The sequence below is a fragment of the Schistocerca americana genome, chromosome 4 (genome assembly GCF_021461395.2).
Source record: "Schistocerca americana isolate TAMUIC-IGC-003095 chromosome 4, iqSchAmer2.1, whole genome shotgun sequence".
Taxonomy (NCBI): domain Eukaryota; kingdom Metazoa; phylum Arthropoda; class Insecta; order Orthoptera; family Acrididae; genus Schistocerca; species Schistocerca americana.
In genome coordinates, this window is record NC_060122.1 from 438,661,568 (window position 1) to 438,681,407 (window position 19,840).

The window sequence follows — 19,840 nt, forward strand, 5'->3', positions numbered from 1 at the left end:
CAAACCATTTCAAAATGTTGCTTTAGATATTTTTGGACACTCCCACAGAGCACAAAAAAAAAAAAAAAATGTATATTCTGTCTATCATTGTCACTTTTCTAGGTACCTAATTTTAATATCACTTGCAGATATGATTACAGAAACCGTGGAATGTGCCTTCGTCATTCATTTGGTGTAACCATTTGGAAGTCTTGCTGCGATTTTGTCTGATCAGGGTATTAATTTTATGTCTGCCCTGTTCCTACACGTTTGCAAATTATTGTGAATTAAAAAGTAAAGAATCACACTTTTTCACCCAAGAGCTGATGGCTGCCTTGAATGTGTCCATTGAACAATAGTTCTGATGTTGTCTTAAACTACATAAACTGCTACATAGCTTCTGTGTACAGTAGTTGTATACTTGAATTAACTGGGTACAGTATAAGCCCTATGAAGCAGTATGCAATCGGCCTATGAGCTCTCAGTTTGAACTTGATGAACTATCACCTGGTGTGAACCTGGCTGAGATTTAAGGGCTAGCAAGCCACCTCAAGGCTATCTGGAAGCAACTAAAACGAAATAATTACAAAGCTATTCAGAAACAGAACCAATGAAGTAAGAAAGGGGCTGTCCTCCCCCAGTATAAACCCAGAGACCAAGTGTTGCTTCATAACCCCATGGCTAAGAAAGGTGTGAAAAAGAAATTCACCCCTCAGTATGAAGGCCCTTATTCCATCATACAAGTCATCTCTCCTATTAATGCAGAGCTGTCTAATCATAGTGTAACAGTGCATTATGACTAGTTAACACTGTATTACAGTCAAGCTCCGCCACCCCCCTGAGGTGCTATCTAGTCCACCTTAGAATAATTTGCTGCCACATAGAGGTATTGTTGTGAAAAAACTCAAGTCGGACAGGTTGCTGTCAGCACATCCTCGAAATGGCTTGAGAAATAAACACCCTTATGTCCTGATGTCAAGGGTATTTTTTTTCGTGTAGAAGTGATTTCATTTAGGGAAGTAACATGATTTTTTCATATTGCAATGGGCAATAATGTTGCTGTTCAGTCAGTTATTTTGTGTTTTGCATTTTAGTGTAAAGGAATTGTGGTAGGCTGTTAGAACCAGTATTCACTTGACGTTAGTTACCTGCTTTCCTTTTGTGGTTTTGCTGTGTAGGGAGCTGCATGAAATAGCTTTGTAAAATATAAGGCACAATGCTGTACTGCAAGTTATGGTATATTACGAGCAAAGATACAAGAGCAGTAACAAAGTGATGATGTAACAGTTTAGAGTGCTTACCAGGAGTAATTTCTTCTGCAGTGTACAGGAGTTTAAAGAGAAGTTATTTTAGTTGCTTTACAATATTAATGCACCAACTAAAGAGAATGTGAGAGATTTACTATTCAACACCAACACAAGTTTAACATGTTACTCAATAAAGCTTTAGACATCCATGAAGTGAGAAACACACTTCGGTGATATATAAAATATTGATTAGCTTTGGATTACATTTTGGGAAGATTTTCTATACCATGTGACATGGACTTTACTAACATATTAACATTACTGCAAACAATGATTAGTCAACTCTTGGCTGTTGAAAGAAGAGGATTACAGTTTTGAGATAGAAGAATGTTTTACTTTACTGGTTCATAAGCAATGTTAAGTTAAATAGATAATGGGAGAATTAAGCAACAAAGTGTTCTCTCTGGTACCCGTTATTAATAGATATTAATTTTTTTTCCATTAATACACATTTTTCTTTGGTTGAATTTCTTACGGAAAATACACACACATCAGAAGCCATTTTATTGCCAATTTACAATCAAAGTTTACTATCAGAATTCACTTTTCCTCATCTGTGAAAGGCAAGCAAAGTACTTGTTAAATAGATAACTGTTTTAGAGATAGGAAATTAAAATTTTATGTCTATTACCTCCGTACTAGAAGAAGTTTCCTAACACAATGTTTCAGCAATCTGCTACCAGTAAATCAGTTCTGCGTTTATGAGACCTACATTCTAATACCGTTTGATGGAGCTCTGCTGTTAGGGCCCACCTATCTCACTTCTCTGAATAGCATAAGAGGGAATTTATTTCTGTAATTGTTGAGAACCAAATTTACAGCAATCAATGAAGCTTTACACTGTGAGTATGGAGTTAACATTAACAGCTAATTCATACAGTGAGTAACACAGATCACATAGTTGCCACACTTTCATAATATCTAAAAAACACAATTATTTGAAATTGCTGTTGATTTTCCTAGTACACACTAGTGGAAACTGATAATTTATAAAACAGCAGTGTCTAGACATTGTGTTAGTCGTTTGTGAACAATGAACAACTTATAAGAACGCGCACGCGCCCACACACACACACACACACACACACACACACACACACACACACACAGAATAAAGTATTTATTATTGAGTGGCAACTTTGTACACAAGACAACACTCAGTTTTTGTATGCAAAGGAGAACACGACACAAGGTAAGTTTTCTTCTCCGAGATTTGTGATGGAGAGTACCATGTTCTCTGCAGACTTATCTGTGAAACAAGCTACGCAACTAGCGACACATTTGGTATAATATGTAGAGGAGTTTGTTGTTACTTTGTTATAGGAAGGCAGTGTAACCATTAATTGAAAGTTTTAAGGGAAACTGTGAGTAAAGCACTTTGTAGTTATAACAAATGAACATTTGCGAGCTGTGTTGACAGTCTGTGGCATCCCATGTGCCATGTGGCTTACCAGCCATCTTTAGTACTGTGAACTAGATTGCACGTACTGACCAAGTAATGTCATAATTTTTTCTTAATCGTGGTTATGTTAATACCATCATTCAAACGTATAGGAGTAAATGCAACAAGCTGTTCCCACAAGCCTGGCAGTAGTTACCTGTATTACAAATAGTTAATGTTCAAGTGGCAATAATTTTGATACTACCCTGATGTTATGGATGAATATATAACTTTCGACTTTTACCACTTTTAGGTTCCATTATACCTCAATATGCTGATGAGTCACAAAGATTCATCTACAAACAAGCTCACATAATTTCTTTTAGTTTTCTTCATACTTAAATGTACACTGCATCGCAATTGCGATCCATGACACCACTCATTTTTCTATTCTTGTGTTTTCATCTTTTGACTTAATATTGTCATGTTCTGCCAGCTGTTCTTTTCATCTGATTACTGACAAGGGCCAATTACATTCCTAAGTACTTGGAAGAAAAAAAAAAAAAAAAAAAAAAAAAAAAGCGACTAACCTATTACAAACACATACCTCCCATTTCTCTATTATGAACAACTGTTCCACGTTCGTTACATGGGAGGCTACCCGGTATGGTGTGCAACGTGCCGATTTGCTTAGGATGCTACGAGTTTGAGCAGCTGATCACGAAGGCCTTCCTAGCTTACCTCACATTCTTAGTGCATCCTCCTATATATTTAAATACATTACATGCGCTTGAACAATACTGGGAACCTTAAATTCGTTATCAATAGTAATAACTCATTCGGCCACAAACACAAGTGACTAATTTAACTGACATTCCGTAAAACTGCATTCATGCTCTCATCAGATTTTATCTCAAAGGACAGAATTAATGCAACTGTAACACACTTCCCACAACAGCTGATTGCCGATACAACTCTGCCGTGTACCTGGCCACTAGTCGTCCTATCCCTCCAAAAAGTATGTCCACACGAGTATCACTACAAGCCTCACTACTTTCTCCAATAACTATGAATTTAGTACTACCGATATGCAGACCTACTTATCTTCACAATCATTTCACAAGCATAATAAACTTGTGCAAAAGTTCAGAACCACTAGTGTCTGCCAACAAGCTATAAATTCCGCCAGTTGATCATTTTTGCTGCAAGACAATTGAACCTCGGTGCTGACTCTTGCGTCTTTCAGGCATGAATGACCAGACAGTGTCTCTTGCTTCCTCTGACTTTTCATGCTGACTTAGGTCTTTTTCACTGCATTATGGGCATGGTTGGATCAGTGAATGTCCAGTTGACTATTTGGATGTGAAGTCACCTCAGCCTACTAGTGCGCATCACTGTTTTACTAGTTCGGTGCAACACCCCAAAGGTAAATAACAATTGTATCTACTGCCAGATCTCTTCCGTAGGACATACTATTTTTAAAACTAAATCAACTATGGGATTTTCCTGTCATACTATAACACACTGTATTGGTGCATTTTTAGGTAGTCAAGTTTGTGGACGACACACCGCCAATTGGTGATAGCTTTACGTATTGATTCAACTTGAGCTGTTGTGTCTCTGCTTATTGTTGCCAGTTAATTAGGATGAGGTTCTGCATTTTGTTTCCTCTGTTTATCGACATTGCATGTACTCCGCTATTCCAAAGCCACCCTTCATCTTCCGGTACAAAGTTTGAATAGTTGGACAATTTGTTTTCTACTCTACACCATGTCATGATAAGAGCTGGTATGAATTTAATCTTATTAAAAGAAGAAGAAATAGGTTTGCAGCAAGTTACAAATTGCTTGTTAATGTGTGAACCGCTGTTAAGGCAGTCTGGACAGAGAGAACCAGCCGTATGTCATGGGATTTAAAACAAGTACTTCCTAATGTTCAGGAATAGTTGCAAAGTATTTCTGACCAGTACAACTTCACCGCACTAAGCAAGTTTGGTTGAACATGGGTGGAGCTGTTTTGAAGATAATATTTGGTACTCTTCATAAGGCTGACGCTGATTGCTGGGATATGGCCCTCCACCAGGCTACATTCTTTGCTGCTCAGAATCATAAAATCCTTGCATGCAAGCAAGACTGACTCACACTGAAGACAGCCATTCAGCTACTGCTAAATGAATCTGTAGTAGAGCCACTGAGCTAGTACAGAAATATAAGGAATGTTCAGATTTGATCTAGTGTGATTTAACAACTTTACACAGCGAACTGTCAAACCTAACTGCTACTTTGGAAGCAACTGAAGCCTAACACTTGCACAATGCAGTTGCATGTTAACACCTTACATGCTGTCATTCAGCTACGACTGCAGTAGAAGCTAAGGCCTAACTTACTGCCAGCTGAAACCTTGTTGCAAACATTAACAAATAATTCATTTCATTTATCAGCACCCACGCAAGTGATCTATGTAATATGGGAAACAACCTTGTTGTATTATTACACTGCTGCTAAGGTGCAACTGCCATGATCTACAGATATGTTAAATACATGGATATTCATAGCCGTTACTTGTGTCAATTGCATGTTTGATTGTTACCACCTTAACTCTTCCCCACTCATCAAACACTCCATGCTATGTTGCTCACTGAGTTCCAACTGTGCATCAACACAAACTCTTACACATGCTCTACCTTATCGCTCTGCACTAGTAAATCAAATTGTGAAACTGTATTTTTTTAGAGTAAAATAAAGCATCCCCTTGCTCTCACACTGGACAAACCATGGTTGGTTCATACCTGTTGGCAAGAGCTTACTGTATTCCGTATCACAGCCCCCCCCCCCCCCCCACCCTCCCCCCGTAGTAGCACGTCTTTGCTATAAACATGTATTTACTTCTCAGACTTATTGATTTACTTTAACAGTCGACTTTTATTCAACAATTCTTATTGTGATGTAATCTCTCCCCGTTAGGTTATCTGTTAGTTTTAAATCTTTTCTGCTATATTTGCCTGAGGCACGTTTTGTACTGCCACCATCTGACAGCTTGCCTATGCTACCAAATAACTCAAAGGCTAGCCTTCTACAATCCATTGGTGAACTACTAGCTCAGGGAAAATGGCAAATTACCCTTGATCATGCCGCCATGCAGATCGCTGAGTGGAATACTCAAGAATACCAACATAGAGTGGTTGTTCCCTGTGTTGTATCGGTTCCATCAACTTTAGTTGTTCTTTGACTGATTGTACGAATCTTATGTAACCAATGATACTATTAGTGATTCAACTCATTAAAACCAGCAGTTCTCTAACACAGCCAACAGGTGATTATCTTACTTAAAGGCATTTTGGAACCTGGTGCTACTCGGATATGACCTTCCTTTATGACTAAGCATTAAAATATAAGATGTTTATACATATTGGTTTGTTTTCATTGGATAATTTTGTCCTTTTTCATATTTAATAATATGTGAACCAAAACAATAACTTGGGATTTAACAATAAATATTAGTATCATTGGAAGTATGTGAATTATGTTTTTTATTGTCTTCAAGGAACCAACTCATTATGGATGAATAATGAGTTTATAATGTACCTTCAATAACTTCTCACATTATAACTTTCATAAAACAAGCTTTAGAGTTATAGGAAAAGTGACAACTGTTACCAATTTTATTAATCTAAACTCTCCTTTGTATTCAAATACCCCCATGACCTCCACTGTCACACCCCTTTGATGGAGTGTTACAGCCTTCCGTTATCTGTGAGCTAGACCGCCACACTTTATAACCATCTTCGGCAGCACTAATGCCATCGTTCCCAATTGCAATAATCCGTTATTGCACTGAGGCATGGCCATCATACCCTAAATATTATTGAGTCAGCATAAGTTGATACGTGACAGTTGCAGTGTGCTGGGCATGACAGCGTCGTAGGCCTACCTCAACCAATAACGTAACGCAATTTTGTAACGGTCTCTGTGGCAATGTCTCAGTGTTGTCACAGCTCTGTAGATGGCTGTTTTCGCCTGCAGCCATCAGCGCATCCCACCTGAAGGCTGACAACAGCAGTATGTGGTGTCAGTACAGCTGTCAGGGATCTTGCACCATCTCAACTGTAGACACTGCACTGCAGACCCATCTCGGCAGCCCTCATGCTGGCCCTACTGGCTGGGTACACTACCCCACACCTTGCGTTGTCTCTATGCCACTATGCAGCTGCATCAGTGCACCACCTCAATTGACCACATATCTTTCTATTCTCATTAATCAAAATTGGTCACTACGAACTACAGGATATTTTACTAGAATTTGTAAAGAAAAAAAATGTCAAATTTTTTATCCTTACCCGTTTTTTCTAGTCAGAATTTTTTCTATATTAATTAGCTTCCATTAGAAGGTAGCAGCACCCCTTAGCAAGTGCCACCTGTCCAATGGAGCACTTTTAATCATTCAGCTACCATGTTTGTAATTTTGGGATCAGTAACCTTCTCCTATGGAAGGAGGAGGGAACTTGCACCATGGACTGACACAATGAGTGGGAAAAGCTTTATTTTTAATCCAAATTTTTAATTTTTCAAGTTTTGTTCTTTATACAACTGAACTGAGCTTTACAGCAGAGGTGTGACTAGGCATGGGCTGGCTCAGTACTGCTTATTGCCAGATTTCATTGCCAAATGGTTCAAATGGCTCTGAGCACTATGGTACTTAACATCTGAGGTGATCAGCCCCCTAAACTTAAAACTACTTAAACCTAACTAACCTAAGGACAGCACAAAGCACCACCGACAAGGGAAGGCTTCTTGGAAAACCTCCAGCAACCAATCACAGAGCTGAGAATGGTCACATGGAGGCTGCTGGTGGGCTGGTGAGAGCGAGCCGGGACTGACCAGGTGCTCTCTGGGAAGCCAGCTTTCGACCCGATCAAACGTGCCTCTGCACCCCTCTCTCGGGTGATATGTTCCTGTCTGCTGGTGGCCTCCCAGGCGCCACTTGTCTCCCTCAGAGGTAGACTTCGATAATAAACATCAGTCACTTGTCTTGAACTATACTCAAGTTCTCTTCTGAGCAAATCCTTAATTTTTCATTCACTCCTGGATGCCCACATCCTGAAATAGCCTTGCCCTCATCGACTCCTGAACATTCCCTATCAGAATGACATTTTATCTGACGATGAATGACAAACTCCTATACCGACCTGTTGTCCTTACACATCTCTTGGTATATCTGGCTATTTTAACCAACCTCAGTCTAAACGTAAGATTTATATTGTGTATTTGCTTTGGGATTCACTTACATGCATGTTAAGAGTATTTAAGCTACACAATTCAGTAGACTCATGGGTGTGTCTACCTTCTTTAGTGGAACTTTTAACTGTTTTGTAGCATGTGTTGTTATAGAAGTTTAAGTATCAGTTTTATTGTAATTCCAACTTCTTTCTCAAGCAATGTGTCTGGACTGTTTTTGAACATTTCTCAGTGGTATGGTTTCTTCACACTGCCAAGACTGTGCGACCACAACTGTTTGGACTGTTGATCTACATGTAATTTTATATCAGCGGGCAATTGTTGTCTGACACTGGAGCCAATTTTGAGCCTACCTCTGTTTATTCTAATCACTTGCTGTGTCACTTGTGCTATTCTGTCCTTTCTCTTCTGCCGAACAAGAGTAAGAAGTTAATGCTGAATCCTTCCAGCAATACCAGTTTTCCTATCACATCTTTCCACTAATAAATGCTACAGCATTGAGCTTCTCTTTTATCATAGTTCAATTAGCACAAGTTTTGCAACTCAATTGTGAGTATTTATGCCTCCTTCACTTTATGGTCTACAACAGTGGTCGTCAAACTGCAGCCCGAATCAAGTATTCATGTGGCCCGCGATTCTGAGCTGTATTTTATAACAATATGCATCTGACAACTAACAGCCAAATCCAAAACGTCAACAACATTAACAACTGTAGTTTTCCTGCTTAAAAAATACACAGCCAGGACGATTTTAAGATGTGCTTTCTTTTAATCGATGTTGATGAATTCGTCCAAGAGCTAAGTAAAGTTGGCCACTTACCTCAGGGGTATAGGGGTCAAGTACTGTGGCCACTGCTGTGTTACAGCGGGAAACTTATTGTTTTGTCTTCCCGTACTGATAACTCACGTGTGCGAGCGTCTCGTAGCAATTAGAGTCTACGGTATGAATTTTGAGACGGAAGTAACATGGATCTGTGAATGCACGATACAGAGAGTGTCATCTTCAAATGTGATACTTGCTTGCAGCAAGGAACATTACATTAAGGATCTTATCATACAGTGCAATGAGCAGAAGAAAACTGACATTCAAATCATATGTTATAGTGTCTCGTATTGAATAATGCTTTAAAACATAAGTACAGTTACTTTTATTAATCAATTAACCATCTGTTCACACAGACAACACAAGACTTACTTACGCAAAGCTGTGGTATGAGTCACTGAGGGTGCAACAATCTGAAATAGAGGACAGTTGACACGAAGTGGTCTGAATGGTGCTGATTTTTAACAATCACTACACTGGGGCTAGCTGCCAATTTATCGCGCCCTTACCACAACTAGTCTACTGGACGCTTGCAACATACCAATTTGTATACCTTACCAATTAATAATAAGATTTGTATATATGCGGCCCAAGGTGTCGTCCCTCAATCTTAATACTGGCTCTTGAGCAAAAAGCTTTGACGACCACTGGTGTAGAACCTGGAGGTACTTCACTCCCTAGCCACACATTTATACCCAATACTGCCCCATTTAAGACAGTACCTACTTATTTTATTTGTATGTTTCAATATTACTGTTGCTGTACCAAACTATATACTCTACATTACTTGCCTTACCTTATGATACATGGAACTGTCACTCTTCATTGCAAGTTATCCTGATTTACACCATGAGCTAATATTTAAAGATTTGATAGTAACAGAAAGAGCTATATATACGTATATGGATTTCAGGGGTGCACGTGTTTGCACGATCTTAGTCTCCATAGTACTGTAACTCCAAGTTAAATATGGTTATAAGATGTAAATGGGTTTCAAGGGTTTCTGTACAATTTTCCATACACAATTAGAGAGCGGTTCAAAGAGTTTTGAAGTTTACATTTGATGTGAATTATTTCAATTAATATTAATTTGCCCATGTATTAGTAATGTGGGAAGCCAATAAGTTTTTTCTAACAGCTATCAAATAATGGGAAATCCAGGATAGAATAATGACAGCATTACAAAAAGATAATTGCTACTCACCACATAGCGCAGATGCCGAGTCACAGATAGGCAAACAAAAAGACTGTCAAACAAAGCTTTCAGCAACAAGCCACCACTTCCTGCTCTTTGCTGGATAAACTGGCTATATGTGACACCACAGCCAAGCAATAAGAGGAGTAAAAAGGGGGTTACATGGTGGTTGCAGACCATGCCTAGGGGGCAGATGACAGTTGAGTCACTCTCTGAGATGCCAGCCTTAGACTGAGTAAACATCTTCCCCAGTCTCTGCTCTCCTCGGCCGGCCACTGTCAATTTTGAATGTGAAAAACCTTCTCTTTTCTCTCCTTCTTCCTACATCTGTATTCAACTATCATTCAGACTGGCGGATACCATGAGTCCCACCTGAATGAGCCTTTATGTAACCCATAATTTCAGAATACAGTTCATGTTTACTTCATTTCACTCTTTATTTCGAAACCTACCAATCCAGTACCCTCCTCTTCCATCCTGGCCAAGCTCTCCTTCTTAAGCCTGTACAATAATATCCTGTGCCCACTGTGATAATGAAGAGGTTATTACAGTTAAATGCTTATGTAAAATACTACCGTTAGGTATTACTGGCAGGAGCTTCACACATATGGTAGCCTGCAACATATTCTGTCCCATCTTTAGGTAAGAAATATAAATTTGGCAATTGAAAAAACTGATAACTTCAAATCAGTTCAATCAGCTTCACTGTTAAAATAAATGTGCTTGTTGTTGCTCTAGGTGAGATACATGGCACATATGAACATTGTGATGTGTAAGTAGATCATCACTGACATTTTTGATGGCCATTCTCAAGTTAATCAGTTTTACATTTGAATACAAATAGAGGTTGTCAAAATACACATTGATGAGATGTCAGGTATGAGCAAAACCATTGTGTTGCATTACATAGAAAAATTTAGGGTTGTAAGTCTGGCAAATAAAAAGTCGAAGTCTATGTACCAAAGGATTTGCTAACATCCATGATACACCTGTTAAAATGGGTGGCAAGTCGTGATGTTTTATGAAGCCTGAGAGAATTCATCACAAAGTACTCAGACTGCTTGTCATGGGCTACATATTCTAGATGACAAACTAACATGTAGCATGAATTTTTTGAAAGTATAGTCAGTAGTATGGCTAAGAAATAATCTTTTGCATGGGCACTTGCCACTACGAAATAATTGGTACAGTGTACCTTCGGTTGCAGTTCAGTGATGTTGCCGGAAGAGTGAAGCCGTGGTTCCATTCCTCGTCAGAGACAATGATCAGCAGCAGCCACTATTTTCTCTATTTCCAGACCACACACACATCCTTTAGGACATATAGTCTAACTCTCTCATCAGTTAATGCTTTGGTATGTCTAAGTTTAGTGTCCTTCATGGAACAACTGACTGTTCCTTATCTGCCTGCAGGCAGTACGATTTTACTGAACTGGACAGCATTTGTATATCCTATCTTAGTAGTGTCGGATTTAAAGAATGCTGCATATGCCTGAATTTAATAGCATTATAACTGTTGTACAGAAAATTTGTACACTGACTTACGACTAGAAACACAGTTTTCAAACATGGTATCCTGCCTACCTTCAGGAGTTTGCAGCAGAGATAAACAGGGATTTTCTGTTAAAGTATTTGATCTTCACAAACATGTATTTGATCTGTTTGTCTTTTGAGTTGCTCTTATCGCAAACAACTTGCTACCTATACTCTGGGTAATGGACATGCACTTTGACAAACTGTTCTACAGTGGTGAATGTCATTTTTAATTAACTTTGGATGAATGTTCACTTCTTACAGAAAAGAGATGGTTCACCAGGCTTTCCACAGAAGCTGGTAATGCACCTCATTTTGCATATCCCTGTCACACTTTATGCCTTCATAATAGACAGGGTGCAGGTATGAAACTTTCTGGCAGATTAAAACTGTGTGTCGGATTGAAACTCTAACTTGGGACCTTTACCCTATGTAAGCAAGTGCTCAGCCGACTGAGCTACCCAAGCACAACTCACAATCTGTCCTTACAGCTATACTTCCGCCAGAACCTCATCTCCTACCTTCCGAACTTCCTGTGAAACTTGCAGGAGGCAAAGGTCCATAGTTTGAGTCTTGATATGGTACACAGTATTAATTAGCCACAAAGCTTCATATCAGTTCACTCCTATGCAGAGAGAAAATTTTATTCAGGATTGAGGCAGCCCAGTCCTACGAATCAATAAACAACACAGCTTTGGTCTAGATATTATGTAACACCGACTTTTTACGTGTGCAAAAATCATGCACTGTCTGAGCCCAGAGTGTTGCTATTGAGACACTCCAAGAATTTAAAGGAAATTGTTTTACAGAGGCTGTTTGTAGTGAACTGTATCCAGAGGAACTATTTTATAAGGGTTAGTTTGAAGTAGCATCATTTTGTGCATATAAATATACAATGAAGCGCCAAAGAAACTGGTATATGCATGCATATTCAAACACAAAGATGTGTGAACAGAGAAAATATGGTGCTGCACTTCGCAACACATATATAAGACAACAAGTGCCTGGCAAAGTTGTTAGATCGGTTACTGCTGCTACAATGGCAGGTTATCAAGATGAGCAATAGGACACAGCACTGCCGAGGTAGCAATGAAGTGGGTATTACCCCATAAGACCATTTCACAAATGTACTGTGAATATCAGGAACCATGTAAAAATCAAATCTCCAACATCACTGTGGCCAAAACAAACACCTGCAAGAATGGGAGCAACGATGACTGAAGAGAATCGTTCAACATGACAGAACTGCAACAGTTCCAAAAATTGCTGCAGATTTCAATGCTGGGCCATCAACAAGTGTCAGCGTGCGAACCATTCACCGAAACATCATCGACTTGGACTTTCTGAACTGAAGGCCCACTTGTCAACCCTTGATGACTGCATGACATCAAGCTTTATACCTAATGTGGGCCCGTCAACACAGACACTGGAATGTTGATGAATGGAAACATGTTGCCTGGTTGGACGAGCCTCGTTTCTAATTGTATTGAGCGGATGGACGAGTACGGGTACGGAGACCTCATGAATCCATGGACCCTGCATGTCAGCAGGGGACTCTTCGACCTGGTGGAGGCTCTGTAATGGTGTGGGGCTTGTGTAGTTGGAGTGATATGGGACCCCTGATACGTCTACATACGACTCTGTCAGGTGACTCATACGTAAGCATCCTGTCTGATCACCTGCATCCATTCAGGCCCACTGAGCATTCCAATGGACTTGGGAAATTCCAACAGGACAATGTGACACCCCACATGTTCAGAATTGCTACAGAGTGGTTCCAGGAACACTCTTCTGAGTTTAAATACTTCTGCTGGCCACCAAACTCCCAAGATATGAACATTATTGAGCACATCTGGGATGCCTCGCAACATGCTGTTCAGAAGAGATCTCCATCCTCTCACACACTTACAGATTTATGGACAGCCCTGTAGGATTCATAGTGTCACTTTCCTCCAGCACTACTTCAGACATCAGTTGAGTCCATGCCACATCATGTGGCAAGTCTGTGTGCTTGCGGTGTCAAAGAAAGCAACTGCAAAATAAAAAGTGTACAAACGTAATGATATGTCAGTGCACTTGATGCTCCATTGCTGTGCGAACTGTGGGTGGTTGAATGGTCTATATAAAATACACATCCTGTAATGGAATATAATACTCAGTCATGGAACCCAGCAGCTTACAACAAAGAAAAACGTTCATTTGTCTGCTAGCTGAAGTTCAGAAAAGGATATAATGTGGACATATTTAAGGTGGCTGTTTCAGGGAGCAAGTATTTTGAACTGTGGTTGCGTCAAATACTGGTAGAGATTGAGCCTGAAATACCTTGTTAACAACATTGTCAGCCTCAACACGTAATTGTGTGGCAGCCATTACCAAATGCTCTGTGTTGTGCGTTGTTCAACGTCAGAGTATTTTGAAAAGCATGAAGAAACTAGCCCTGGTCTGTCATGGAGTTCACTTAGGAACCTCACAACACCAGAAAGATTTGGTGATCCCAGTGACCATGTGTCATTTCTGGTTTGGCAGAAATGCAGTACACACGATTAAACTGCAGCCCTTCAAGGGAGGGGTGGGATTTATTTCCTCACACTGCTGCTCTCCCCTCTGGGCACTGTAATTCTAGTTTGTTTACTATCATATCCATCTGCACGTCTATACTGTCCGCACTCGGCACTATAGCAACAACAAAACAAAACCTTTAAATGTATTTCAATTGTGCCAAAATTCTTCCCCTAATGTGCAAATAAAAGAGTTACTTGTGGTTCTGCTTCTACACTAAATACCTTGTCAATCCTACCTGTAGTGTTGTCAACTGTGGGCTGTGCAGCTGTGAATCCCCATGAAAAGTCAAAATTAATATTCTGCAGATTTTGTAATTATTAAATTGTGTGGGAAAACATCTTAAAACAGAGAAACACGCAGTTCACTGGTGGGAAAATGCTACTGCTTCTCAATGTAAACAATCATTTGTTGACAGAAATAGAACCAAAAGAAGAAAAGCAGCAAAGACAATTTTGGAAAAAAGCTGTTGAAGTTTCTGCAAAAAGCAAACAATCCACTCAAAAACTTCCCCAATCACCAGACAGTTATTTCAAAGCATTGAAGCATTATCTTCAGGCACACAGCATTACAGTCTTTAAATCTGTTTGTCTAATTATTTACAGAAAAAAATGATAATTTCATCAGAAGTATTTGCAAATTCTGCCCAAAATAGATGCTACATATTCAGTCCCTTATCAGTAACTATTGTACCTGTTTTACACGGCTGGCAGCTTTTGGCTGTTTAAAAAAAAAAAAAAAAAAAAAAAAAAAAAAGACTGCAAACTTTATGTGGCCTATGTCTCAAACAGTTTAAGCACAAGCTTGAATGCATACATTTCACCCTAATCACAGATCATAAGGCACCCATGTTCAACTTCTATGAGAAGCAAGACCCCCACCACACAAGCTGCATCATTTGAACTTTATTACAGCTGTTCAAGACAAAGTTGAACATCATCGACTAGCTGACACATTTTCTTGCATTGATGTCTATTGTACCTGTTTTACACGGCTGGCAGCTTTTGGCTGTTTTCAGGAAAAAAAAGACTGCAAACTTTATGTGGCCAATGTCTCAAACAGTTTAAGCACAAGCTTGAATGCATACATTTCACCCTAATCACAGATCATAAGGCACCCATGTTCAACTTCTATGAGAAGCAAGACCCCCACCACACAAGCTGCATCATTTGAACTTTATTACAGCTGTTCAAGACAAAGTTGAACATCATCGACTAGCTGACACATTTTCTTGCATTGATGTCTATTGTACCTGTTTTACACGGCTGGCAGCTTTTGGCTGTTTTCAGGAAAAAAAGACTGCAAACTTTATGTGGCCAATGTCTCAAACAGTTTAAGCACAAGCTTGAATGCATACATTTCACCCTAATCACAGATCATAAGGCACCCATGTTCAACTTCTATGAGAAGCAAGACCCCCACCACACAAGCTGCATCATTTGAACTTTATTACAGCTGTTCAAGACAAAGTTGAACATCATCGACTAGCTGACACATTTTCTTGCATTGATGTCTATTGTACCTGTTTTACACGGCTGGCAGCTTTTGGCTGTTTTCAGGAAAAAAAAGACTGCAAACTTTATGTGGCCTATGTCTCAAACAGTTTAAGCACAAGCTTGAATGCATACATTTCACCCTAATCACAGATCATAAGGCACCCATGTTCAACTTCTATGAGAAGCAAGACCCCCACCACACAAGCTGCATCATTTGAACTTTATTACAGTTGTTCAAGACAAAGTTGAACATCATCGACTAGCTGACACATTTTCTTGCATTTATGTCACTGAGAAAGAACTTTACTTCATACCACATCCCACCACTAAGGAAGGAAACAACAAACTGAAGACATTCCTTGAAACATCATTAAAATTACAGCTGTGACAACTTCATCTTAAAATACCATGCTCAAATATAATGCTATATTGTGATACATCAGTGTCACAATTCTACCGACTGTTACAGCAGTTTTCTGCTGGCAAGCAATATTCCCTCTCCATAGCCCCTTTCATTCAGGAGTAAGGATGACCATAAGGCTGGTGAAATTAGGCATTTGTTAGCCACAATACCAAGAAGGATTGCAAGACATTTTTCAGTGATTGCACTGTTTGCCAGTGCGAAAAAATAATTTGACATGTTATGGCACTGCTTGGTACTTTCATCTCATAAAATCAATGATTTGAGTGTGTCCATTTTGACATCACAAGATCTTTACCAATGGCAAAACAATATTAATACTTCCTGAGTGTCTGTCCATATAAGATGCAACATCAACAACTGTAGCCACAACCTTGCATGGGCAGATTGCCCTCTTCTGTTTACCTCTATATATCAAAGCCAATCAGGGCAAACAGTTCAAGTCAAACCTCTTTAAAGCACTCTTGACACTTCTTGAGGACAGCAATTTTCCTGCATAGGCTGTTTTATTTTTGAAATAATAATTTTATTTCATGACTTAACTATTAGCTAATTGCTCTACTTGGGCATTACCAGCTACCTCTACTCAGGAGGCCAAAATCAGCGAACAGCTAAATCATGAAATACAGGCATTATTTCAGAAACAAAACAACCTATATAGGAAAATGATTTTCCTCAAGAAATTCACAGGAGCTGTGAACCCTTACATACCAAATTTTATAACTGATTCTTAATTGTTTCGCATGAGCTGAATTCAAACCTGCCATTGTCATTGCTAATGGTCACAGGGAACGGCTCCATCACCAGTTAAAAACCTGATTCAGAAGTCATACCACAGAGCACTGAAATGACAGCCCCCGTATTGTCCTAGTAGGGCTCTAAACAGATTTCAAACAAAATCTGAATTTGTCAGTGGCCAAATTAGGCTATGGTCAAAAACTGCGATTAACTGGAGAATGCTTCACTGACCCTTCAAACAATATCATTGAAGAATCAGACTTTGCACAACATCAATGCTTGCAGATAAGCAAGTTCCACCCAGCTGTTTCAAAAGAACATACTATCCTGTGACTTTTCATTTTCTAAGACTTGCATTCTTGCAAACAGGTGTTTGCATATGTAGTACCATTCAAAAACCTCTCTAACCACTGCACTATGGCCCATACACAGTACTGGCAACCCAGGGCAGGACATCATTATTGACATCAATGGTTCTTCCATCACGATATTAAGTGATAGACTTAAGCCATCCATTACCCCAGCTGACACACATGCGCCCGTAGACATCTGCTAATACTGAGACATTCATTGCAGTTTATATTTACATGATGTAACTGATTAGTACGCTCTGTTAAATAAATACTATAATCACCAACATACTTCTATTGTCTTCTTGTCTATCCTGTTTATCATCCACATTTCATTTCAGTATGAGACACCATATCTGGTGCTTTTTCTAAATTTACAAGTGCTAAAAATGTCTTGCTGTAACCTATCTTTTAAGATAAGTTGTATGGTCAGTACTGTTTTGTGTGTTCCTACATTTCCCTAGAACCCAAACTGATCTTCCCCCAGATCATCATCTTCCAGTCATTCCATCCTTGGTATTTCTCAACTGCGGCTTTCATTCCTTTCAACACCTACTTCCTTCAGCTTTGGGATTATTACATTTTCTGTAAGTCTGAAAGTATTTTGCCTGTTTTATTTACCATGCATAACAGGCAGAACAGTTTTGTTACTGTTGATACCACCAAGGATCTTAAGCCCTTAACGCTGGATAACGTTAATTCCCATCATACCAATGTGTGACTAATAAGTGAAAGGGTAACTGTTTTCGAGCACTAGTGCTAGTTGGTGCAGATTCTACACGGAGCTACCAAAGATTATGACACGTGCTGTCATCTCCTGAGTGTTCTGGATACTGCTAGAGAAATATAATTTTTAATTTCTTTCTTTCATAAAGAACTTTATACAGGTATTAAGATGTTATATCTGCTTTAGGTATTTTGTTTTGATTTATGCGTTTCAGCATTACGTCAAATTCTTTTCACAGTATTGCATCGCTTAGCTCTTTTCTCATTAAATGCATTTCCTTTATTTAGCCCTTCTATGCATTTCTACCACCTTTCAGTATTATCTCATTTGGTAGTGTTGACTTGCCATCTGACCTCTTGACGTTATTTCAATTGCTTCTCTGTTCTCAAAAGCTTTCTTTCCTACAAGGTAGACTGTTCCAATATGCGTGCATGCTTCTACAGCTTTGAATTTCCCTTCTAGTCATTTCTTTTTTACCATTTTGAACTTCTTGTGATCTCGTTTTTTTGGGTGTATAAATTAGATTTTGTCTGTTTCATTTGCTACATTCGTGTATTTTTTCCCCTTCATCAATCAAACTTAGTATTGAATACCTTCTGTGTTACCAAGGATTTCTGCTGGGCTTTGTTTTTTTTTTTAATTGTTTTCAGCTGCCTTCATTAATTCATCTCTGTTTCAACCAATTGAAAAAATGAGGGATAGAATAACAATGTGAAATGGGAACATTCAAAAAAAGACTGCTAGGTATTAGCAGCAAATGTAGACAAAACAGCATAACACACACACACACACACACACACACACACACACACACACAGTCTGTCATTTCAGGCAATAAGGCTCAATCTTCTACCATATTTAGCCGAGTATAACAACCCCCTCTTTTTAAGAGGCTCCTTGAGAAAACTCATTTTTAACATATTCTGACTGCTCAAAATTACAAATTGTTACATGGTGTAAAGTATCTGCTAAAAAGTTAACATTATACCTATTCAAAACTTATCTCATTTGTTGATCTACATTTTCAGAATAACAGGAGACATAAAATAAACAAAAAGAAATGGTTTACATTAATTTTCTGACCATTTTCTTTCCTACCTTTTCTGTTTACTAACGCTGTTGTTTGCAGCATGACTATTTTTAATCATAATAATCATGCTAATAGCACACCTGTTAAACTTATATCTTTCTCATTTCTTCTGAATATGTTTCTATTTCCGAGGTTACTTTTAAAGAGAGGACTTGACAGCACAGCTCTTTTTTTCCAAATATATATTGGACTTCGCTTCTATACTGACATGAGAATGTTGCAATGTCTCTTGCTTACCAACAATTCGCCTGCTTGCAGCTCTCGAACTGGCTGTGTAGAACCAGCTGACACACTGCTTTCATTTCTGTCATATGTAACTGCGAGTGTTGACAACATTGTAGGAAGAAACACATAAGTACACCACTGGTCCCTATTTAGACTTTTACCATCTCCTGCAGAAATGAACACTATTATTGGGTCTTTGTCCAATTGTAAAGTCAGTTCAATTATGACTACAAGTGGATTCACGTAAACTGCATTTAAACATGGCACATGTTGATAAAAAACCAAGGTACATGGTATAGATTTCCATGGTTGGCAACATGACAAAATTTGCTGCTCGCTAGCCACTCCCCTTCCCGCAATCATCGTAGCTCTCAGCCAAGCTGGTGTCACTTCCCCTTCCTAACTTTCCACAGTGCTGAGCTTGAGCAATTGAGAAAAACAGGCTGCAATATCTTCAAGTGTCTAGATCATATGTAACAACAGCAACTAATACATAAATAAAAGATCACAACTACGATTCACTCCCATTCTTGAACTTTCACTCACCCCATGATCTAGCGATATCTGTTGATACTATATCCACAATGGGTCTTGCCACTAAATTTATTCTCATGATAAAAATTACAGCCAGTTTAATATGATTTATTTCCTTCGTAAGACATTTCATTCTTGTTTCAACTGAATTTCATCATCAACTTCTAATGCTGATTAAAAGCTGGTAACATTTTTACCCGGTATCCTGACACGTAGAACAGTGACCGAATTTCTCGTCTGCAATCCACTT